We start from the raw sequence: 26,243 nt of genomic DNA on the forward strand, positions 1-26,243 counted from the left end.
ATTTCAGTTGTTGAAGTTGGGAGCCCGCCCATAGAACAGAGGCATACATTCAGTCTTTACATTTCAGTTGTTGATGTTGGGAGCCCGCCCATAGAACAGAGGCATACATTTCAGTCTTTACATTTCAGTTGTTGAAGTTGGGAGCCCGCCCATAGAACAGAGACATACATTTCAGTGTTTATATTTCAGTTGTTGAAATTGGGAGCCCGCCCATAGAACAGAGGCATACATTCAGTCTTTACATTTCAATCATTGAAGTTGGGAGCCCGCCCAGATAACAGAGGCATATATTTCAGTCTTTAATTTTCAAGTGTTGAAGTTGGGAGCCCGCCCAGATAACAGAGGCATACATTTCAGTCTTTACATTTCAAGCATTGAAGTTGGGAGCCCGCCCAGATAACAGAGGCATATATTTCAAGTCTTTAATTTTCAAATATTGAAGTTGGGAGCCCGCCCATAGAACAGAGGCATACATTTCAAGATCAAGTCAGAGGACAATAAAACAAAGGGTTATAATAGGAATCCCCAACAGGAAACAATAAAAATCCCCAGCACTGGGAAGCAGAAGGTTGCAACAAGAAGTCCCAGCACAAACTCAAGTGCATGTGTCAAAAAGAAGAAAAGCACCGGAAAAAATGCAAGCAGACAAGAAAGCAAGGCAACAAGAAAAATTGCAGTATAGCTTAGCTTCTTGTTTTCTTTTAAGCACGGTGTAACAAGGAGATCAGTAAGCAATAGTAATAGCATGCAACAACAGTAACAATGCAGTCCCACGGTAGTCCCAGCTACCAAAATTTTCCGAACTACATTGACCTGATTCCTGTTTAGCCCAGGATATGTAGGAAACCTTTGAAGCAAAGGTTCGGTCAAATCTTTTTCAAAAAAAAAATGCTTCAACGGAGTACTCGGATGGGCAAAAATCGCTCGCTTTATCTTTGCACGAAAACACTTCGTGTCTTCAGGCAAAGAGGGGCAGTTGTAAGCACGTGATTTTTGCCCAATATGAGAATTACTCCCAAAAAATCCAAAAATAAAATGATTTTTCTTTGGTGTGCAATTTTGTGATATTTTGTGATATTTTGAATAATTATTTGTATTTGTCTGTGCATGTTATTGCTAAATTAATAAAAAAAATACAAAAATATATCGCATTTTGCATGTAGGATTTAATTCTACAATTTTTAGTAATTAAATTTGTTTTACAAAAAATAAAATTACAAAAATAGGCATCGTTTGCATTTTTAGCATTTAATGTCCAAATATACAATTTTATGCTTAATTATTACTTAATTGTGCGTTAATTGTTATTGGGAGTTAATTTGCGCTTTTATAACTTAATTAAATTCTTAATAATAGTTTAAGTATTTTTATAATTTAGTTTTAGAGAAATAAAAGAAGAAAAGAGAGCGAAAATATAAAGAAAGTCGGAATTGGGCCTCTTCTTCGATTTCAAGCCATAGGCCCAAAAAATGGCCCAATCTTCCCTACGACCCAGTCCATTTCGAACTGGGTCGACTCAGTCCATAACCCAACACCCCTATCATTTTTACAAAACAAAACAAAAAAAAAATAAACCAAGAAAACCTTAAAAATCTAAACCATCCCCCTCCCCCTCTCCTATCTTCTTCTTCTTCCTCAAGCTCACCTCCCTTCCAACCATGGCTGCCCCTCTCCCATTCCCTTCATCCCCACATCACACTTACACACACACTCACCAAACACCTCCAAGCTGACCTCCCATGAATGACCTCAAGAACCTAAGCGACCAAAGCTTCATCGAGCTGCTTCATCTTCCAGTCCAAACGACTGGATCTTCATCGAGTTGCTTCATCTTCCAGTCCAAACGTGTTGCGGACTGCTGCTGCCATGGTCGCCATTGCTACTGGCTGCAAGCTTCTGCTTCACGCTGCTTCTCCTTCCCCGCAGACGACGCCATGGCTACTATCACTGCTGCTCCATCGATGCCGCTGCTGCTGCCGCCGTGCCGCGACCGCTGCTGCCATGGATGCCACTGCTGCTGCCGATCCAGCTCGTCCAGCTGCTCCTCATCGATGCAGGCAGCCATGGCTGCTATTACGTCTCTTCTCTTCAAGCTGCGTCTGCTTCACGTTGCTTCGTCTTCTTCGTTTCGTCAAAAGTTCGAAGGTCTTTCGTTGAGTCGAGGCTCGGACAGATTTGTTTACAATCGTTGTTGTCGTTTCATTTCCGGTTAGTTGGTTTTTGAATCTCATTTATTGTCCGTAATTTTTGTTCGTTATTTTCGGATCCAAAATCAATAAGTGATTTAATTCTTGTTTGGGTTGTTCGTCGTTGAAATAATTTTCTAGTTTGTTCATGTTGTTTGTTTGAATTAATTTTCAGATTTCAAATGGAAAGTTAATTAGTGGTTCTTCATGTTTATTTCATGTTTGTTTTATTGTTTAAGTAAGAATTTGTTAGTTTGATGTTTGTTAGATTCAAATTGAAATTTAATTAATTGTTTCTTCAATTTGTTTCATGTGTTTATGTATTGTTAGAAATTGTTAATATTGTTAAGTTCAAGTTTAAGTTCATAATTGTTTCTTCGTTGATCTTGTTATTTGTCTAAAGAATTTAGTTGTGTTAGAGAAATATGTTGGTTTAATCGTTTAAATCCATCATGTTTGTTGTTTAAAATAGATTTAATTCATGTTCATACTTTGTTTGATTGTTCTTGAATCCGAAATTTGTATAGCTTGATTTCTTGTTTACCATTTGTGATTATTTCTTGAATTTGTCTCATAAAGTTTAATATAGGAATTGTTGGTTGTAATGTTGTTAGAATTGATTTTAAGTTCAATATGATTGAATTTAGAAATCTAAATATACTTGTTTGTTGTTGTTGTTGAATCCGAAAATAGGATTGTTTGTTGCTAAAATATTGTTCAATCAAATTTTAGTTGTTCTTTGTTGTTCAATTTGTGTTCATGTGATTTGTTGTTGAAATGTTGTTGAAATCATGTTCATGTGCTTTGTTGTTGAAATGTTGAAGAAATCATGTTCATGAAATTTGTTGTTTGAACATTGTTAGAAATTAATCATATTGTCTATATTTTGGTTAAGTTTGATTAAATGATGTGTTATAGCTGATGGGTAGTTTGGTAATTTGTAGTACGTTCAGGGGTAGTTTGGTAATTTGCAATAGGGTCGGAGGGGTAGTTTAGGAATTGTACATTTTGTAATTGTTTATATGAAGCATGGAGGACAAAATGAAATGGGGTGGGTTGTGATATAGTTGTTTAATATAAAGGGGGACAAGACAAAATTTAGTGGAGGGAATCTTGTATTATTTTATGTTAGGCATGGGGGACAAAATATAATGGGGTGGTGTGATATGTTTATTTAATGTAATGGGGATGAGTGGGAAGATAATGGGTTGGGTAGAGAAAAAGTATTGATTTTAATTAATTGAAAGATTTATGGGATGAGGTTATAAGAAGTCTTGAAGAGAGAACACACACAGATAGAGGAACGAATCTGAAGATACGAGAGAGAACAGAACAGAAAAAAACGAGAATAGGAAAGAGAGAAAAAAGGGCTGAACATTTAGGAGAAAGAAAAATTCCGAAAAATATTTAAGCTTTCAAATAAAAAAAACTAAAAAAAAAAATCTTCTGCTTTCTTTATTGTTTGAAATCAGTATTAATTGTTGTTGTTTGATTCAAAGCTTGAAACTTTTTTGGGATTACTGCTCTACTGGTTTGCAAACTCTTTTCCTGGGTTGTTACTGTTGCTGGGCTGTTGTTGCTGTGCTGTACTGTTATTACTGCTGCTGATTCTCATCTTCATTTTCTTTTGCTTCCAATATCAGGTACATATCTGTAAACTCATGTCATGAAAAGCTTCAACATGGCAAATAAATGAAGTTTGGAATTATAAGGATGTCTTCTACTCATTTAAATTTTATTAGTTTAAGTTTCAGTTTTGTTTTAGTTGGTTAATATAGTATTATACTTGACATGATAAACTGTTAACTAATTAACATTCTGGAGTAGTAAATTCCACGATAATCTTATATGTTTTAAGGACTAGTGATAACATTTACTGTTTGAATTGTTGAGATAGGGAACATGGCAGAAAGTTGGCCATTAATTACATTTTGTGATACTGTTGGTTAAGCGTAGGATAGTATAGAAATACCAAGAAACTACATTACTGGCATATCTCGTCCAATATTTGATTTTGTTCAAAGCTAGATGATTGTTAGTTGTATTTTGATCATATATGGCGCAATAATGGTTATGTGTATAATCAATAGTTGAAAGGTGAATTGATATAATCCGTTACGATTACAATGTTGGAATATTGCGAACAGTTCATGATGTATGTTTGCGTTATATGTGATGTCGTCTTATTAAATCAATTGGTAGATTAGTTCTCTTTCTTAATAACAAATGGCCATAGTTATTTTGAGAGTGCGATCAACTCAATTCTAAAAAAAACAAAGTATAAAAATAATGTCAATAATTTTACAAAATATAGAGTTAGTGTTTGCAAATATTCGCATAGGCCGAGAATAAGAATTGGTTTGATTATATTTATCCTAAAATTCAATCATCGTGAGCAAAATAACCAAATTATCATACATTTGGATTAAAAACAAGTGGTGTAGAAAAGGTTGGATTTATAAATTGCAATATTTTAAGAATGTGTAAATAGCATTTGCTACAAATAGAATAATGCAAATTCTTCGAAAAAATATTAGTTTGTTTATCCGTTTAAATCTTTCCGAATTTTGTGTGTAATTCACTTTTTATACTAATACCATATTAACTAATAAAATGGTAAGTGTAGCCGCACGTTATTTATTCTTTATCATTAATTTCTTAAATTTGAATAATCTTTGAGAGACATAACCCATACGTGTAAAATATAACTCGCGGTCAACGCCTAATAAATTTTGAATTTTTTTTTCAAGAAATTTGGTGGCATCCCAATCGGTGATTCTCCATGACTCTCACATTTAAAAATAGATGGATGCAATAAACATTTGTAGAGAATTTATATTACCATCAAAATTTTTTGTATAATTAGGGATGCGTTCGCGCGACTTGATTATACTTCTAAAGGCAATTCGGATTATGCGTTCGCGCAACTTCGAGCAAATTTTTAATAAAAGGGGTTCCTCGGAGGATGTTAAAATAATTTCATATAACCCGAGATGTGCAGTTCACTATTTAATAATACAAGGGTGATGATATTCTTAATTTTATTTCGAACATATTTTTTTTATAACAAAAATATAAAAATATTATCAATCTTATTGTGTACACGTATGCGTGACACGATTCTCTACGTTTATTAAAAATATATAATACAAATATACGTGCGCGTGATTCGGTTCAAAGAAGGGTCTATAATCATAAACAATCTAAGGCGGTAACGAAATCAGGCAACAATAAAAAATATATTTAGTAAATCGAGATAATTAAGCCAAGTATAAAAATGGTTAAGCGACCGTGCTAGAACCACGGAATTCGGGAATGCCTAACACCTTCTCCTAGGTTAACAGAATTCCTTATCCGGATTTTTGGTTCGCAGAATGACAAACAGAGTCATATTCTCCTCGATTCGGGATTAAAACCGGTGACTTGGGACGCCATAAAATTCCCAGGTGGCGACTCTGAAACAAATAAACAAATCCCGTTTCGACTGTCCTTTAATTGGAGAAAACTCCCTGCACCCTCGTGGGGGCGGAAAAAGGAGGTGCGACAATTTTCCACTTCCTTTCTTAGATAAAATGCTCGATAGATTGGCCGGTCGTGCTTTCTATTGATTTCTTGATGGGTACTCGGGCTACAATCAAATCCTCATTTCTCCGAAAGATCAAGAGAAAACAACCTTTACATGTCCCTATGGTACTTTCACTTTCAAGTGGATGCCATTTGGGTGGACTAACTTGATGTTTTCATGGATGACTTCTTGGTGGTTGGGGATTCTTTTGATGATTGTCTTGCAAATTTGGACAAAGTGTTGGCTAGATGTGAAGAAATTAATTTGGTGCTCAATTGGGAGAAATGCCATTTCATGGTCGAGGAAGGCATTGTCCTTGGCCACAAAATATAAAAGAATGAAATTGAAATTGACAAGGCAAAAAGATTGAGGTAATTTCTAAACTTCTGCCTCCAATTTCGGTGAAGGGTGTTCGGAGTTTCTTAGGCCACACGGGTTTTTACCGGCGTTTCATCAAAGATTTCTCCAAGGTGGTAAACCCATTGTGCGAACTTCTTGAGAAGGATTCTAAGTTTAACTTTAATGATGATTTCATGAGAGCTTTTGAATTGTTGAAGCTCAAGTTGACAACTACTCACATCATCACCGTTCCAAGTTGGAGTGTACCTTTTGAACTCATGTGTGATGCAAGTAACGTGGCGGTTGGGGTTGTTTTGGGGAAATATATCCACAGAGATTTTCAACCGGACTACTATGCTAGTAAGCCCATGAATAGTGCCCAAGTCAACTGTACTATTACGGAGAAAGATCTCCTTGCCATTGTGTTTTCAATTTAGAAGTTCTGCCTGTTCTTGATGGGTGCTAAAATCATTGTCCACGCAGATCATGCGACGCTTTGTTACCTTATGTGCAAAAAGGACTCCAAAGCTCGGTTGATGAGATGGGCGCTCTTGTTGCAAGAGTTTGATATTGACATCCAAGATTGAAAAGGTAGTGAAAACCAAGTGTCAAACCACTTGTCTCGTTTGGCAGAGGAGGGGAGGCCGCATGATGGCCTTGATATCAATGTCTCCTTCCCCGATGAGCAACTCTTGGTAATTTCAATGAAAGCGGTGTCATGGTTTGAGGATCTAGAAAATTTTCTTGTGTGTGGAATCATTCTGAGTTCTCTTCAAGTCAAAGGAATAAGCTCAAATGGGATTGTTAAGATTATTATTGGAATGAACTATACATTTTTGAATTTGTACGGATGGGGTGATTAGAAGATGTGTACTATAAAAAGAGCAAGGGGCAATCTTGAGGCTTGTCATTCTTTATCATATGTTTGTCATCATGGTGGAGCGAGAACGACAACCAAAGTTCTTAGTTATGGCTTATATTAGCCCCTTCTTTACAAGGATGCAAGTGACTTAGTGAAAAGATGTGATGAATGTCAACGGGCTGGTGGAATCTCAAATAAAAATGAAATTCCTCTCATAACCATTTTGGAGATTTATATTTTTGATGTGTGGAGTATTGACTTTATGGTCCCTTTTGTGAGTTCTTATGGAAACACCTACATTTTATTAGCGGTGGATTATGTGTCCAAATGGGTTGAGGCTGCTGCTTTGCCCAACACTGAGGTGAGAAGTGAGGTGGCTTTCTTGAAGAAGAATATTTTCACAAGGTTTGGTGCTTCACGTGCCATTATAAGCGATGTGGGATCACATTTTTGCAACAAGGCTTTTGGCAATTTACTTAGCAAGTATGGTGTTACTCACAAAGTCACGACTCCCTATCACCCATAAGCTAGGGGCAAGTGGAAGTTTCTAACGGGGAGATAAAGAGTATCTTGTCCAAAACGATGAATGCTAATTAGACGGATTGGTCCAAGAAGCTTGATGATGCATTATGGGATTATCGGACAACTTACAAAACACCTATCGGAATGTCACCATACCGGCTGGTGTTCAAAAAAGCTTGTCATCTTCCAGTGGAACTGGAGAATAAGGCCATGTCAGCTCTAAAGAAGTTGAATCTTGATTGGGATGTAGTTGCAAACTTGAGGGTTGCACACTTGAATGAATTGGATAGTTCCGGTACCATGATTATGACAAGTTCGTCCTTTTACAAAGAAAGGATGAAATATCTTCATGACAAATACATTTGGAATAAAGAGTTCAAGGTAGGCGATCTTGTATTATGTTTAACTCAAGGTTGAGGATGTTTCCCGAGAAGCTAAAATCTAAATGGAGTGGTCCTTTTGAAATAGTGGGTGTGACACCTTTTGGTGCATTAGACTTGAAGAATAAAAACAATGAAGTATTCCGAGTCAATGGTCACTGGGTGAAGCATTACTTGGGAAAGGTTGGAGATAGCCACGTCATGGCAGTCATTAATTTCCCTTGACGGTATTATGCGTCACGACGCAACGTTAAATCAACCTCTTCTTGGGAGGCAACCTATGTTCTTTTCCTTTCTTTTTCGTAGTTAGGTTCTATTTCTATTATAACTTGATTTGAAGTGTGCTACAGGGATGAGTGTGACTTACAGAAATTATGGACAAAAATGTGGCTAAGTATTCAAAAAATGTGCGGACCGCATATTTCTATGTGCCATTGCAGAAAATCATTGCGTCTGCACATTGTTCTTGCGAACCGCACATTTGAAACGTCAAAAATACCAACTCTCTGAAGTTTAAGTCCTTTAGTGTGGAGGTCGATCTGCGACCGCACATGAAATCTACGGCCGCACCTGAAAAAGTGTGAACCGTAGATTAAGTTCTGAGATGAGGCCCCCAGGTGAAAGAGTGCTTATCGTACATGAAATGTGCAGCCGCACTCAACCATCTTTCACTTTATCAAAAGGTTGGTATAAATAGAACTATAGGCCTCATTTTACAATTTTCCCGCTTTGAACAAACACTGTGCCCTGCTATGTTTTCTTGAAGATTTCACTGTCCACACACAAAGCCACCTCGATTAGTCACTCATTGCACTGACTCTATCTAGTATAGTTCAATTTAATAATTGTCATGACCCAAATCAGAGGTCCACGACTGGCACACGATGCCTACTCAACTGAGCACCACGTACCTTATCCTTCTTTACTATATAAGACTCATCACGGGCCATAAAAGGCCATATCTATATACATAAGTAACAATATTAGAACTTAACTCACATAACTAATTCAAAAAGATTTATATATATATATACATAAGGGCCGACAAGGCCGTTGACGTGTCATACCTGAAACTATACACAGGACATTGTCTGCAAAACCTCTAGGAAAACATGACCATAATATATAAGTCGGTACAGAGTTCTCAACATCCTCATAAAACAAAATAACATATATAGAACATGACTCGACAATACTTCAGGAAGAAGTGGAGCTTACCAACCAAAAGCTTATATCTGGAGGTAGCCTACAGTGGAGGGTCCTCACCTTGCCTATCAACACCTGTGTTGCATGAAGCACAACACCCCAGGAAAAAGAGACGTTAGTACGAATAAGGCACCGAGTATGTAAGAAATGAAACATAATAATGACATAGTATCCCGGGGAGAGATAAGAGTCAACTTATAACCTCTGACTTATCGCTGAGGGCCATAACATATTGAATAAGACCCATCCTGTATATATAAATGAAACAACAATATAATAGTTCTGATTACATCATTCTCGTGATGTTAATTTCCCAATTGATCAGTGGTAACTGCCCGACCTGCCATAGCGCAGTGGTAAATGCATGACTGTCTGACCAGCAGTTGCTCAGTGGTAAATGTGTAACTGTCCAAATGGTCGTAGCACAGTTATAATTGTGTAACTGCCCAACCGGCCGTAGCACGGTGGTAAATGATGATGCATATAATACCATTATGAACATTAACATCTTTATTGAATTCCTTAATAGAGAGTTGGGAACATACTTAGGCATGTTTTGAATATTATTTTACAGGAATGAACAATGTAGACCTTCTTAGTTACTAAGAGTAAAACCATTATGAAATAACATTACGTTTACATATCGTTACTTGGATCATGCCAAAAGGAAAGAAGGGATAGCCTTAACATACATGAGCCAGTTCTCTTGACAATCCTTCCAACACACGTCATACGCAATAAAACATGTAACGACGGATAGAAGTAGGGAAAAATCCGTATGATATATTTGAGAAAGATTGTACCGGGCTCTCTTAGAATTGCATCTCATGGTGTTGTAGCGTTATGAAATTTTCGTACCAATTTATTCATTACTTAGCACTTACACCTCCCCCATAATGATGTAGGAAGATGTTCTTAAAATCTTAGGGTGTGGGCCCTACTTTGTGGCTTAGTTGGCTAATGAATTTCCTAATTATGCCACCTATCTTATAAACCAAAGAGTCACCATTAGCTAAGGCCCTTGGCTTCCATGTTAAGAGTTAGCAAACTTTATCCAAAGATTCGACTTAATTAGTTAATCTTCCACTAAAAATTATTAATTACCCAATTATCCACATAATTAAGAATTATCTCAAATTACTTTAAATACTATTTACTTTTAACATACTTTATACACCTTACAACCATGGTCATGTTGTACCTTGTATGGCACTAGTCCATAAGTACCGGGTATTATAACTTGGACCGTATTTTATAGCAAATTGCTGAACTTCAATGAAGCTCATTTTCTTCAATTCGCTTACCCTCTCACCTTCACGAATTTACTTATCACTTGTTTGAATAGAATAAATGCATATTATCTCAAAAATAATCTCATTCCTTAGTCTATGTCGATTAACTTACGATGATACTTTAACTTATGAAAATGCGAAATGTAACATCCTTCCCCTCTTAGAAACATTCGTCCTCAAATGTTTAAACTTGCAAGATGTACATAACATACTCATCAATTATAAATGTATATTACCTTACTAGGTTATACTCTAATGAAACAAATATTTGGCTCTCAATGGGTCAGGACATCGTCCCTCCATAAAACTACTTCCTAATCCATTCGTCACCGACGATTTTGTTAATCTATCTTCTAGGCGCTGACATCTACTAGTTGTAATCTTAATAACCGGGTTCATAACTTTTTATTCCTTTATACTAACTTTCTTAAATCTTACGTACTATATGTTGTTTCCTCCCTTGGGCGTTAGAGCTATCAGAGTTCTAAGTTCTTAATGTCCTAGGTTACTCCCCTCTCCTCCCTTAGTCCACTATCCTCGGGTTCTTACTTTGCTTTTAAGCTAGCCTTGGTTTCCCTCAACTCTTCAGACGTAATGCTAACTCGCTCTTCTATTCATCATATTGACTAGGCAATTTGTGTTAATAAGATCGAACATTACCCATAGTCACAGTACCTGACACCTCATCCGGTGTAGCCTCTAGGTTCTGGTGGCTTACTAAAGCATACATGCAGTTCTGACTACCAACGAAAATAGATGCTCCACCCCTGCCCCTACCTCTACCAGCTGATGCATAAGGGCCTCACTCTAGAGGGCATACTGAAGATAGGAGACTATTATAAATATGGTGGGCTGAACCATCCCTCCTCTATCCTTCATAGGACAATCCATCTTGTAATGACTAGGGTCTCCACAGGTATAGCATATATTAGATCCCAAACAAAATTGTCGAGAATGATCTCTTCCGCATTGACTGCACCGTGGAGGAGACACCCTCATCTGTGCTGAATCCCTCTGATTCTGAAAACGTAAAATTCTCAAGCCCTGACCTAATTCAAAATAGACAGATCCCACATAATGTGGCCTTTGCAACTGTCAAACACTATGTACAAACCGACGCACTCGGTCACTCATCCCAGCCATAATCGAGGGGCATACCTCCCCAAGGAATGAAATTGGAGACTATACTCCCACACACTCATATTCCCTTGTTTAAGAGCCAAGAACCTGTCTACCCTTTCCTAACGAATCTCTGCCGGCAAGTAATTATGCAAGAAAGCCTCTAAGAATTCTTCCCATACCACTGGAGGTGCATTTGTTCCTCTAGACAATTCCCAATTTTCATACCACTAAGCCGCAATATCCCACAATCGGTAAGAGGCCAACTCTACTGACACAGTGTCTGATGCATGCATCACTCTCAAAGTCCTATACATTCTATCAATAATGTTTGCGGGTCCTCATCCTTGTTGGATCTGGTAAACACTGAAGGATCCAGGTTGATGAAGTCTCAAACTCTCGCGCTAATAACTCTGTCAACATAACCAACACTTGTACCTACCTGGCATCGAGCCTGAGCGATTACCAGTCTAGTCAACAACTGTACTGCACTTCGCATATCCATATCCTCATCATGAGCAATAGGTGGAGGTACTGGGTTCCTCCTCATCTCCTCAGGTGCTGGCGAAATCGGAGAACTATGCGAGGGTGACACACTTCCCCTCAGAGCCTAACTCTTGCCCTCACTAGACATTGGTGCTCTACTCATGCCCTCATCTACCACTGCTTTACCCTTCTGACTAGTCGTAGCTTTCCTAGTCATAGACATCGCTGTATATATAAAACATGTCAAAGGTCAAGGGATTTATCCCCTACGACTTGCTCTATTGCATATTTCAAGAAGGAAAGGTAACCGGTCCCTAAATACCCTGTAGTTTCATGTTTATACAAGGCGGTGCAAAACACATTTATAAACAAGACTCTACTAGGCACGACTTGCAGACAACCCTAGGACAGATCCGCTCTGATACCAAGTTTTTCAAGACCCAAACCGGAAGGCCACGACTGGCACCCGATGCCTACTCAACCGAGTGTCGCGCCACCTTTTCTCACGAAATCGGGTTTATGACATTTGAGAGGACAACTCATTCCCTTTTTGGGAATTATGTTTGAATTGAAAAGTCGCCACCTAATGATTAAAGTGCATTAGGGCACTGGAAAGGAATTGATCTAGAAAACCAGAGATTGGGTAACGGCTAGAATTATCCCGAGGGGAAGGTGTTAGGCACCCCTCAGAATCCACTATTGTGGTTCTCGGTCATGCTACTATTGTGACTTTAAGTACAAGTAACAAGTAAGAAAATAAAGGTTTCAAATATGAGGGATTGTCACATTATGGCTGCAAATAAATTAAAGTTTGAAGAAACAAAGAAAGCTTAAATTTTGAGGAAATAGTTTGAAATTTCTGAAAAGTAATAAAATTCACAAGTAAAGGGAAGGGAGTCCTAGGTTTATAAATAATATTGATCACATCAATGCAATACCCGGTAATCACTCCTAAAAAGAGGGGTTACATGTAGTATTAGCGCACCGGTCATCATATCCATATCTACCCTTTCCCACCCCGTTAAGGTATTAAAATGCGGAATAGTTTTGTTACTTATTGCATGCTCTTATCCATCCCAATCCTATCAGTCCAGGATGTATTTGGGACTACTAGTCCTAAAGGGAAGGGAGATTGGGCTTTTATGGTCTAAAGGAAAAAATCTAGGGTGACAAACAAAGCACATAGAGCAGATATGGGAAAACACATAACATTTAAAGGCTCAAACAGGCCTCCTCAACTTAAAGATAGATTGTTTAGCATGTCTTGCATGTACTGGTTATGGTCTGAATTAAACTTAAAAAAATGTTAAAGCAGGCCGATTTATAACATATTTTCAGATAAGAAGTCCGAAGTAGGCCTGCCCGCTGGTTGTAATTATCAAAGACCGGTGTTGTTATAACCTTTACCCTAAAGCTTGCCTAGGTGAAACCTATAGGCATGATATCTATGCATGACAGAAATATACTTATTTTAAAGAAAATAACTTATTAATTTCAAGAACATAGGTTCTGCAAATATTAAGCAACATTACTGCTGTTTTTTTTAGACTTATAAGCGAGATAGACGATTCAGATTTGATTTATTATTCCTATAGGCATGCTTTCTAAGCGTTATTGATTTAAAAAAACGTTTATAGTCGAAATACAAATGCAGGAGTCCTATAGGCATGGTATCTAAAATGTTGTTTGTTATTAAAACATATGAACATGTTTGCCTAGTGATAAATGCATATGTAGAATTCAAGAAGTCCTATAGACAGGTTATCTATATGATAAGCAACATGAAATGTAGAACCTATAGACATGTTTTCTAGATAATACAGAAATACAGAAATTTATAGACATGGTTTCTATATGAAATGCATGACCTGTAAACATGATTTCTATATGAAAATGTAGAACCTATAAACATGATTTCTATATGAACAGAATTGAAAGCAGGACATGATTGCAGAAGTATAATAAATACCTATGAGCATGATATCTACCCCTTTTGCATGCATGATTTACCCTCCCCTTTTCACTAAAACCCCATAAGTTATTAAAAATTATTACAGCCCAGAATGAATAAGAAAAGCAAATTACATCAGAAATTAAAGTACAACCAAGGGGAGCCTAATTCAGACTCCAGGTCTGAAATATGAAATGAACCAACTCCAAAGATCAAATATCCAAAGCCTTTCTCTTAATTGGGATGTGTCAGATCTCCCTAAGAGTCTTAAATGGACTTTGGGTAGTGCTCATACCCAAGTATATTGCAGAATATGAGTCATAGTGCAGTGTGGAAGGGCCAACCCTCGAACATCCAAGTTCAGAGGAAACTCAAGGTCCCAAAGCAAGGCTCATAGGAGGGGGGGGGGCAGAACTTAGAATATAAGAGAGAGTGTAAGTGCAAAGAGGGGATATTGGGGAAAGCCAAGACAAGCTAGTGGCCATACGTAGCAATTGAAGTGCCGGCACACCCCAACCAGCCTGTTAACCACATTGTTTGGGAGTTAGGATCCCCTAAGGGATCAAGTCCAGACATGAGAAACAACTTGGATGTTGCCATATTCTGAACTTCAACTCAAACACATATAAGGGGACAGGGGTGCAGGGATTCACAGTAGAAACATATGCTAATTAAAATTAAACATAGGCAATAAAGCAGACAGGGGTGTAGAAGCTATAAAATAAACACATTGGGATGAGGCTGAAAATCAAACTAGAACATACCAGTTTCAGGGAAACAAAAAAAGAAAGCAGTAGTCTTGTGAAGCCAAAGTGCAAGCAAATAGTCAGAATGTTATGATTAGAGAACTATGATACTTGAGTAGTATAAAAGTGTTAAATTGAGAGTGTGTTAAAGTGCAGAAGGGTCGTGCACTTTTTATAGTGTAGAAAGCAAGCAGAAATAGGTGAGAAAATAGTTTTAAAATCAATTACACAAGGTTTCCCTCTAATTAAGGGATTCTGATTTCAAACGGGCAAAACTAATTAAGGAAATGGATTCATCAAACCTTTTTCAAACCAGCATAAAAGGGGTAAATACATAAAGGTCTATTTAAGGACAGGGTCTTGACAGCACACGGTTTGTGCAAATAAGGAAAGGAAATCAGTTAACAGCCAGTAAATCACAAGGTCCGAGATTTGGTATGAATGAACCAAGTCAGAAGGATGGGAAAGATTTTAACTTAAGGAAAATCAGCAGACAATCAATTAGACCTATCAAAAAAGAATTCTAAATCAATCATAAGTTTGAAAACCTTTTGAAGAAAGATTCATCACATATAAAAGCATGCAGACACGTTAAACATGAAAGAAACTTGTCATGCCTTTGTAAAATCAGTAGAAATAAAAGGTTCAACATTGTATAAAAACAAAGATATCCAAACTCATTCAGAGGTTTAAAACCAGTCTGAAAGAGCTAAGGGGTCTTTGAAATAAAGCCCTAGTTCGAACAAACCAGAAAACATAAAGGAGAGGCAAGCAAATTAAGTCGAGACATGTGTAGAGGTTTCAGAAGAGAATTGAAGCTTCGAACATGCTTCTTTCAGAACTCATGAGAGAACATGATAGCAAAGTAACATGCAAATAGTAGCAGGATTCCGAGGATAGAATGGAAAATACTGATGAGAATAGCAGATGAAACATGCTTAAGAGGCTCTTTTAGAAGAACTCAAACAAAGTTCAGTAGAAGAAAAGAGTAAGCACACTTAAGAACGCGGTATAAAAATACAGTAGAGAGATTCACAGAACATAATGGAAATACTGGTAGGAATAGTAGAAGAAACATGCTTAAGGAGTTTTCTAAAAAGAACTTAAACAGGGCTCAGTAGAAGGCAAACAAAGAACTTTAATAACTTAGTAGGAAAATACTGTAGAAGAACATAAAAACATCAGAAAAGCAGAAAAGCACATATAGAAAAACACAGTAAGATACTCATACAAGATCATGGTAAAAGGAAGTATACAAGAACACAGTAGGAGCAAGTACACGTAAAGGAAAAGGAAAGTCAGAAATCACTTAAACATTTTAGAAAAACTTAGATTAGAAAAGAAAGACCTTAAAAAATAATTTTTGAAACAAGAAAATGGGAAATGGTTTGAAAACTCAAGTAGAGCATACATATATAACATATCTAAGAAAAATCGGAGAAAACCTCGAATAGTTAGGGTTTCAGAAGAAACCTAGAATGAGATTGACTTTGAAAAGGTCTCTGATCTGAGTCGGAGAAGTTAGAAACAGACTCATAAGACTAGGATACGCCAGAGAAAAGTCGGAGATGGCCGTGAAACCTCGAGCCGGCAAAGATCTGAGTGAGAACCTTCGAGGTCAGACCCCGAATCTTCAAGTACCAAGTGTACAAGAGCAAAGGGAGGTGAGTTTAAGACTCCCATGGCCTGAGAAGCCATGGATTCTGGTGAGTTTAAGGTGGAAGACGGTGAGAGGGGGCTTGGGTTAGGGAAGGTTCGAGAGTGTTTGAGAGAGTTTGAGAATTCAGAGGCGGCGGTTGGTGAGAAATGAAGTAGGGTTGAGGGATGTTTGTGAATTAAAAAGGAAAGGGGAAATCGTGGTTGTTGATCAAAATGATCAACGGCCTGGATCAAAAGAGAACGCCGGGCGGGTTAAATTAGTTGGGTCAGGTGCGGGTTAAATTGAAATTGGGCCGGTCAATTGGGGATTTGAGATTGGGTTAATTGGGGGGCTGATTTGGGCTATAATTGAAATGAAATAGGGCTAGTGTTTAAATAGCCGATTTTCCCCTTTTTATTTTATAAAAATAAGTAAAATGATTTCTGAAACAAATTAAAGGTACTAAATTAATTAATAATATATAAATATTAAATTAAAAATATTGGAATCAATTTTTGTAATTATAAACGCAATTAAATCTTAAAGTAGGCTAAAATTACAATTATATGCAATTTAGTTTTAAAATGCTAAATAAATTTATAGAAAATGTGCAAAAAATTATCTTACCTATATTTTGGTATAAATGTGAGAATAAAATAAATTATTCACAAAAATGATGATTTTGGCAATAATTATTAGTTTTTGTACTGCTAAAATGGACAATAAATTGATTTAAAAAAGCTTTTAAAAATTAGGAAAAAATATTAAAACACTTGAGCATACTTATATATGTATATATATATATATATATATATATGCTATTTTAAAAGTATGTTCATATATAAAATGCATAGGGAAAAATTGGGTATCAAGAGCTTCCCCTGTTTACCCGGGAAGGATGAAAGAGTTGTCGGGTAAAGATGTGATGGCCAATTTGACCAAAAAAAATGGTTTGAAGAGGTTGACCGTGCTCTGTTCCTGAGCTGCCCACATATCCCTGGTCTTACAGGAATCATGCCATATGTAGTTCAGGATTCCTCAGCAGAATATGCCAATGGAGATTTTCAAGAACGGACGAGATGTTCGGGTTGGGATGGGTGGTTAAAGTCTAGTAGAGCTGTGGGAACTGAAGCAGGGTTGCTCCTGCTGAGATGGTCGTTGCTCACCGGTTTGCCTACAAATAAGCAATACAAGTGTATATTGTGCGTAAATTTAAACATGATGCAAGTTCTCGTTGGACCATGAATGTTGTCTTTGGACAGTTAGGATGACGTCCTTGGACCATGATGTCCTGGGCCATGAAGCATATAATAAAGGATTTGCGAGCCATGAAATGATGCTCTTGGGCTATGAGGATGATGCCTCCAAACCATTATGCCTTTGAATAATTATATGTAAAAGATTAAAAGGGATCCTCGGGACATGGCATGGTGCTCTCGCGCTATGCAAATGGTGCCTCTGAACGATGATGCCCTCGGATAATTTGGCGATCATTCAGCCCATGAGATGCAGTAGGGTGGAGATCTTTCAGCCATGCAAATGTAAATGAGGTGGCGATCTTTCAGCCATGTAAGAAGTAAATGAAGGTGGCAATCTTTCAGCCACGCAAGAAGTAAATAAGGGTGGCGATCTTTCAACCATGCAAGAAGTAAATAAAGGTGGCGATCTTTCAACCATGCAAGAAGTAAATGAAGGCGGCGATCTTTCAGCCATGCAAGGAGTAAATTAAGGTGGCGATCTTTTAGCTATGCGAGATGGAGGTAAAGCTTAACCTTGGGAGGCATAATGGTAGCCTTATACAATGCAAGAAATGCAGATGGAGACAGAGCTTAGTCTCGGAAGGCAGAATGATAGCCTTATGCAATGCAGAGAATGCAGATGGAGGTAGAGCTTAACCTCGAAAGGCAGAATGGTAGCCTTATGCAATGTAGAGAATGCAGATGGAAACAGAGCTTAGTCTCAGAAGGCAGAATGGTAGCCTTATGCAATATAGAGAATGCAGATGGAGGTAGAGCTTAGCCTCGGGAGGCATAATGGTAGCCTTATGCAATACAGAGAATAGAGGTAGAGCTTAACCTCAGAAGGCAGAAAGGTAGCCTTATGCAATGCAGAGAATGCAGATAGAGGTAGAGCTTAACCTCGGAAGGCATAATGGTAGCTTTATACAATGCACACAATGCAGATGGAGACAGAGCTTAGTCTCGGAAGACAGAATGGTAGCCTTCTGCAGGAAGTAAAAAGGCAAATAATAATAGAATTTTCTTACCTGATAGCAGATTGCGATATTGCGACTGCTGGTGATACTATGTCTGCTGGGGACACTGTGTGCGGATAGTAGCTGTGAGCAAGTGCAACGATTCTGAGAGTAGTATTTCCGAGTAATGTGGAGTGTATAGTATATTTGATGATTTTGCAACTCAAGTGCCTGCATCCAAAGAAAATTGTGAGTTTTGTAAAGGGGGAGGTTAGTTCGTATTCCCACTGGCTCTGCTTGAATTGCTCGGCTCTGTTTCGGTGATATTGTGTGTATCATTGAGGTAGCATTGCTAAACGAAGCAACTTTGGTAACAGACATGCATGATTTAGTAAAAATATAACATAAATACATAATCGAGAATAGTTTTCCTTAGATGAACCTACGACTGCGATGTGCTTCAAGACATTGCAACTTCTTTTGCTCAGGAATTTCGAGGGTCCTCCTCAAAATTCTGCCCCAGTTTACTGGGCTACTATTCCTGATGGGCTACTTGCGGCAAATGGCTAAAATCACTTCGGAATTTTGAGGGTCCTCCTCAAAATTCTGCCCCAGTTTCCAATTGTGGGGGAAATGAGAATTTTATTGAATCGTGACCGAACCCATAGGGATGCCTACGTATCCCCTCTTAAACGGGAATCAGGTCAGGCGTAGTTCAAATTATATCATAAAGGAAAGAATAAAGGTTACATATAGTATCCCTTCACTGCATCTGAATTGATCGGCTTCGGCCAAACTTCTCCATCCATTTCTGCAAGTTTGAGGGCTCCTCCTATTAGAACCCGGTAGACCATGTACGGACCCTTCCAGTTAGGAGAGAACTTCCCTTTGGCCTCGTCCTGATGCGGGAAAATCTTCGTTAGCACCAGCTGCCCCAGAGCGAATTGTCTTGGCTTGACTCTTTTGTTGAAGGCTCTAGCCATTCTGTTCTGATAAAGCTGACCGTGAAAAACTATACTCATTCTCTTTTTGTCTATAAAAGCTAGCTGTTCGTAATGACTTTTCACCCATTCTGCATTGTCGAGTTCAGCTTCCTGTATGATCCTTAGGGAAGGAATTTCTACCTCAGCGGGAATAATAGCCTCTGTACCATAAACCAGCATATAGGGGGTTGCCCCGGTTAATGTGCGAACTGTGGTTTGATACCCCAATAAAGTAAGTGATAACTTCTCATGCCACTACTTATGTTTCTCTATCATTTTCCTTAATATCTTCTTGATATTCTTATTGGCGGCCTCTACGGCTTCGTTCATCTGAAGTCTGTAGGCTGTAGAATTCTTGTATTTGATCCTGAAGGCTTCACACATGGCTTTTATCAAGTCACTGTTGAGATTGGAACCATTATTAGTAATGATTGCTTCTGGAATTCCGAACCGACAATACGGTCACGGACGAAGTCTGCTATGACTTTCTTAGTCACTACTTTGTATGATGCTGCTTCAACCCATTTGGTGAAATAATCAATTTCCACTAGGATGAACCTGTGCCCATTTGATGCGGCAGGTTGGATTGGTACGATAACATCCATTCCCCAAGCGGCGAGCGACCATGGTGAGCTTGTTGCATTAAGCTCGTTTGGAAGCACCTTTATCATATCTGCATGTATCTGGCAGTGGTGGCACTTCCGGACATACTGGATGTAGTCCGTTTCCATAGTCATCCAAAATAACCAGCTCGGAGTATCTTCTTGGCTAAGACAAAGCCATTCATATGTGGCCCGCAGGTCCCAACAAGGATTTCTTCTAGTAATTTAGATGCTTTCTTTGTGTCGACACACCTTAGTAATCCCAAATGAGGAGTCCTCATGTACAGGATTCCTCTACTGTGAAAGAAATTGTTGGATAACCTCTAAAGCGTGCACTTCTGAATAGCGTTTGCGAGCTCTGGGTATTATCCTTTCACCAAGTATTCCTTGATATCATGAAACCAAGGTTTTCCATCCAGTTTTTCTTTGATGTGAGCATAGTAAGCTGGCTGATCGTAGATCTTTACTAGAATAGGGTCAATGAAATTCTTATCTGGATGTTGTATCATGGATGATAGGGTAGCCAATACATCGGCAAACTCATTTTGGACTCTGGGAACATGCTGGAACTCTGTCTTTGTAAACCTCTTTCTCAACTCATGTACGTGATGCAGATAAGGGAGTATATTGGAGTTCTTGGTCGCCCATTCTTCTCGGACCTAATGTATAAGCAAGTCTGAATCCTCGATCACTAGAAACTCTTGAATGTTCATGTAAATGGACATCTTGAGTCCCAAGATGCAGGCCTCGTACTCAACCATGTTGTTGGTGTAAGGGAATCTGAGTTTGGTAGACACCGGATAATGCTGACCGATTTCTAATACTAGGACGGCTACTATGCCAACTCCTTTGAAATTTGTTGCTCCGTCGAAAAACATTCTCCAACCATCATAGGATTCTGCAATGTCTTCTCCTATGAATGATATCTCTTCATCTGGAAAATACGTCTTTAATGATTTGTATTCTCCGTCCACGGGATTATCGGCAAGATGATCTGCCAAAGCCTGTCCCTTGATTGCTTTCTGAGTTACGTAGATAATGTCGAATTCACTTAGTAGAATTTGCCACTTGGCTAGCTTGCCAGTGGGCATGGGCTTCTGAAAGATGTACTTCAACGAATCCATCCTTGATATGAGATATTTGGTATAGGCACAAAAATAGTGCCTCAACTTCTGAGCCACCCAAGTCAGAGCATAACAGGTGCATTCTAACAGAGAATATCGGGCCTCGTAAGGGGTGAACTTCTTACTAAGATAGTAGATGGCCTACTCCTTCCTCCCCGTTTCATCATGTTTCTCAAGAACACAACCGAACGCTCCATCTAGCACTGCAAGGTAGAGTAATAGAGGTTTACCCGGCTCAGGTGGGACCAAAACTGTTGGTGTTGATAAGTACTTCTTGATTCTGTCGAAGGCCCTCTGGCAGTCGTTAGTCCATTTGGTAGCGGCGTCCTTCCTCAACATCTTAAAAATTGGCTCACAGATGACAGTAGATTGAGCTATGAACTGGCTAATGTAGTTGAGTCTCCCCAAGAAACTCATTACTTCTTTCTTGTTCTTTGGCGGTGGCAATTCTTGAATAGCTTTGACCTTTGATGGAGTCAGTTCTATTCCTCGGCGACTCACAATGAACCCAAGTAGTTTTCCGGCAGGAACCCCAAATGCACATTTCGCGGGATTCAGCTTCAAGTTGTACCTTCTCAGTCTATTGAAGAACCTCCTCAAATCTTCCATGTGATCAGTGGCTTTCTTGGATTTGATAATGACATCATCTACATACACTTCGATCTTTTTATGTATCATATCATGGAAAATGGTAGTCATGTCCCTCATGTAGGTGGCCCCAGCATTCTTTAACCCAAACGACATCATCTTGTAACAGTACATTCCCCATGGCATAATGAAAGCCATTTTCTTAGCGTCCTCTTCATCCATCCAGATCTGATGATACCCAGCAAAACAATCCACGAATGACTGCAACTTATGCTTGGCGAAATTGTCAATCAGAATGTGTATGTTTGGCAAGGGGAGGTCGTCTTTTGGACTGTCCCTATTGAGATCCCGATAGTCGACACAGACTCTGACTTTCACGTCCTTCTTCGGCACTGGCACAATGTTGGCTAACCATGTCGGATATTTTACTACCCTGAGAACCTTAGCTTTGACTTGCTTAGTGACTTCTTCCTTGATTTTCAAACTCATGTCAGGCTTGAACTTTCTGAGCTTCTGTTTTACCGGTGGACATGTCGGATCAGTTGGCAGTTTGTGAGCCACAATAGATGTACTCAGACCAGTCATGGCATCATACGACCAAGCGAATATGTCTTTATATTCCCTTAGAAATTTTGTGTATTCCTTCTTTTCTGATGGCGATAAGTGGACACTGATTCTCATTTCTTTGACGTTCTCTGCATCTCCCAGGTTAGCAATCTCGGCCTCATCCAGGTTGGACTTAGGTCTGTTCTCAAAATTTTCAACCTCTTTAACAATCTTCTGGTGTGTCATCTTCCTCTGAATCTGTATCTGTTTGTTGCGTTGTTTCGTTGCATGTCACAGCCATTGGTTCATCAAGATAGGTAATGGTAATGCTGTATAAGTAAACTAATGAGAGAAAATAATAAGAGTAATATTTGTAAGGAAATCCAAAATGCATTGATAAATTTCATAACTGTTTTTAACATTGGAAGATCTTATTGCAAAAATTCAAAAATGCGAAAGGAAAGTCAATTAATAAAAATAAAAGATAGTGCATGATGCTTTGTTCAGCCTTGCTACCCTGAGGCTTTCCATGCTCTGGTGGTTCTGATGGTCTAATTGTTGAGGCATGCTCCTCGGCTTACGGCTTGTATAGAAGGGTCTTCCTCCCCATCCTCTTTGAAAATGACACAGCAATCCATGTCATAATCTTCCACGAATAAATCACTTATTGCTGCTAGTGCTTCCTCTTCTTCCAACCCATATATAACATCGGCTGGCTGGAAAGTCTGTTCTAAATGGGGTATCGGCTGTTCCAGTGGGTAGTAAGGGCCACGCCATGGTGGGGACCGGTTGTTGAATTCTTTCCAAGTATATTCGTATCCCAGACCGAAAGTGGTGCCATGTTTCTTTAGTTTGATCAGCTTGGCGATTCCTTGGAGGTTCTTGCCAAGTTCCTTGCCAAGCTCATATCCACTCCAGTTCAATATGCTTTCAATTTTGTTGTCCCACCATTTGTCTTTGTCCACGGCGTTGACTCGCTCGATGTGGTGATAGGTTTCCCCGCCTATCTTTCTCCTTCCTCCAATCGCTGGAATGGTTTGGCGACTGTATATGGGATTGCTACCGTTGCCGTGAATGATCACATCTTGGTAGTTCCACTCAAATTTCACCGCCTAATGCAGTGTTGACGCTACGGCCCCAGCAGTATGAATCCACAGCCGTCCCAATAGCAAGTTGTAAGATGCTGGCACATCTATTATTTGAAATTCAACATCAAACCAAGTAGGCCCCATATGCAAACACAAGCTAATTTCCCCAATAGTGGACCTTTGGGAACTGTCGAAAGTTTTGACATTCATGGCCCCATCTTTGATCTCATGCAGACTCTTTCTCAATGTTCTGAGTGTTACCAACAGACAAATATTGAGGCTGTACCCACCGTCAATCAGTATTCTGGTGATGAAATAATCCTCGAATTGCATAGTGATGTGCAGCGCCTTGTTGTGACTCAACCCTTCTGGTGGCAACTCATCTTCATGAAAAGTGATCTTGTGACTATCCAATACCTGCCCTACCATGTTTGCCATTTCTCCTCTAGTGATGTTGCTCGGTACATATGCCTCACTCAGCACCTTCAACAAGGCGTTCATGTGCGCATCGGAGCTTTGCAGCAAAGCCAGGATAGAGATCTGTGTCGGTGTTTTGTTTAATTGATCGATGACTTAGTACTCCTTTGCTTGTATTTTTCTCCATAGATCATCCGTCCCAGCTTCAGTGATAGTTGGCCGTCTAGAGGCCTGCTTGCTTGATTCAGTCAAATGTTCTGGGGTGTATACTCTGCCGGTTCTTGTCATACCCTATGCAGCGACTGCTTCTCCGAATTTGGCTTTCCCTTTCTTTCTTGCCTCGGCTGTGTAGTCCCAAGGTATGGCATTTGTATGGAATGGCGTTATAGCCGACATTGCTACTGGAATGGGCACCTTTACTCCGAACGGAGCCTATATTTTGGAAAGCAAGACCGTAATTTCAAATGGTTCAGGTACATTTGCCGGGGACCCAAACTCGACCTCGATCGGTGCTGGCATCTTTGCAAAGGATGGTGTTTCAAACTCAAGTGGTATGGACATGTTCACCTCAACGTCCCCAAAAGGCTGAATCTGGACTACAATCGGATTAAGGTTGACTGTTTGTTTCTTTGGATTGTCACCTTCTGTGATCAAACCTATTGACCCCTTGGGGTCCTAGTCGTCCTCTATTTCGATCATGTGAACTCTTCCACCTGTATGTTCTAGTAGAGGGTTATTGCGGATATTCGAAGCGGGCTCCTTTGCCACAATAATCTTGTTATCAATCAGTGTTTGGATTTAATCTTTTAGAGAGCGGAATTCATCAATGGTATGCACTTTCATGCCGGAATGGTATGCATAGGATTTATTAGGATTGACCTATTGGGAAGTGTTTTCAGTAGTTATAGCGGGGATGGGGGTGATATAACCAGCAGCTTTGAGCCTTTCGTATAGCTGGTCAATTGGTTCAGCAATGGTGGTATACTGTTTGGAAGGTCTACGGTTAAAAATTGGTCGAGGTCTAGGAAAGTTTTGGCGTGCGGGAGATGATTGATAGTGGGATGGTTGAGTATTGTACGCTTGGTATACATGTGCGGGTTGGGAATATCTTGGTGAGGTGGGTTGATATGTGGGAGGTGGAGGTGATTGGTAAGTAGGTGGTGGGGCTTGGTAAGAGGGCGAGGGTGCTTGGTAATTTGGATCAGGTTGATATGTGAGTGGAGGCATCAGGTAGGTTTGGTATTTGATAGGGGACTTAGTTCTCTGTGCAACCATCACGGCGCCCACATCCCTTTTCTTGGACGTACCACCAGACTGTAGAGCCTTATTGGTAGCCTGCAAAGCTTCAAAGTTTGTGACCATACCACTTTTGATGCCTTCCTCGATCCTCTCACCTAGCTTGATGATGTCGTAAAATTTTTGGCTTTCAATCAGCATCAACGTTTTATTATACTGTGGGTCTTGAGCTCAGATGAAAAACCTGTTCATTTGTTCTTCTTCTAAAGCCGATCTGAGCTTAGAAGCTTATGTCCTCTAGCGAGTGGCATACTCGCGGAATGTTTCTGTGGGTTTCTTCTTTAGGTCTGGATGTAGAACACATCTAACGTATTTTCTGTGTTGAACCTAAACCTGTCCATGAAATCGGACGCCATGCTTACCCAGTTCAACCACTTCTTCGTATCTTGGCTAATGTACCAAGACAGAGCATCTCCCTTCAGACTCCTCATAAAGAGTTTCATGAGTATCCTTTTGTCCTTTCTTACTCCGACCAGCTTGTCGTAGTATGTTCTCAAATAAACTCTCGGATCTCCTGTACCATCAAACATCTCGAACTTCGTAGGTTTGTACCCCTCGGGCAGTTCAACATCGGGTTGTATGCAGAGATCTTCATAGTTTAGCCCCTCAATTCCTTTGCTTCCTTCGACGCCCTGAGTTTGGCTAGTCAACTTCTTAAGCTCTTCAGACAAACTCCCGATGAGTGAGTCTTTATCATCATACTCGAGTGTGCTTGAAATGGGTTGGGCGGAGTGTGGCATCGTTTCTGTCACACCTCCTTTTTACTACCCCCGAAAGGGTATAAGGGAGTTTTTCTAATTAAAGTGAAAATCGAAACAGGATTATATATTTATTGTTCAGAGTCACCACTTGGGATAATTTATGGTGTCCCAAGTCACCAGTTTAAATCCCGAATCAAGGAAAGAGTGACTTTATTTTACAGTCCGCGAACACAGAAATCCGATAAGGAATTCTGTTAACCCGGGAGAAGGTGTTAGGCATTCCCGGGTTCCGTGGTTCTAGCACGGTCTCTCAACTATTATTTTTGGCCTAATTATTTGATTTTAAAAAATATTTGAAACCTATGTGCATTTTAACCCTTTTAAAACCGTTTTTAATAATCCAATTGTTAT

Source organism: Nicotiana tabacum, chromosome 20 (assembly GCF_000715075.1).
Source record: "Nicotiana tabacum cultivar K326 chromosome 20, ASM71507v2, whole genome shotgun sequence".
Classification (NCBI taxonomy): domain Eukaryota; kingdom Viridiplantae; phylum Streptophyta; class Magnoliopsida; order Solanales; family Solanaceae; genus Nicotiana; species Nicotiana tabacum.